Source organism: Trachymyrmex cornetzi, unplaced genomic scaffold (genome assembly GCF_001594075.2).
Source record: "Trachymyrmex cornetzi isolate Tcor2-1 unplaced genomic scaffold, Tcor1.1 scaffold1187, whole genome shotgun sequence".
NCBI classification, from domain to species: Eukaryota; Metazoa; Arthropoda; class Insecta; order Hymenoptera; family Formicidae; genus Trachymyrmex; species Trachymyrmex cornetzi.
The window spans coordinates 140,017-140,621 of NW_017295748.1; positions in this window are offsets into that span (position 1 = coordinate 140,017).

Genomic DNA, 605 nt, shown 5'->3' on the forward strand with positions numbered 1-605 from the left:
ATCACAAAATGAGAAAATTTTATTAAAATAAAATTTTTTATGTAAAAATGCTTGGCGCGCTGCTAGACCTCAAAATATAATAAATAAATGTTTCATAGAAATAAACAATGTTTACTGTTTAATTAGCAATAATTAACATTAAAATTACAATCACAATTACACAATTAAGATTATAATTAATTTTAAATCTACTTTTAAATTTAACTTAAACCGCATGTCTTACAAATCTGAAATCATTATTCTAGTCTTATACGCTTTTACAATATATAACGCACACCATATAAATACTTATTTTATAATAAATCTAAGCCGCATACCTATCTAAATCTGGTCGCACATATGAACACGCTGTATATTATTAATTTTCTTTCTTAAATCTCTTCATTACTTTTCATATTTGGTATTTTTAATGATTTGATTGTACGCACACACACGCACACGCACACGCACACACACACACACACACACATGCTGTATATTGTTAGTCCACTTCATTTTCTTTCTTAAGGACGTTCTCCGACTGCAGTTGTGCTCAACCTAAAGTTTACTCGCGTCCACGCAATCGCCCCTACACACAGAAAATATTAGTTGAGTATCACCGTGTG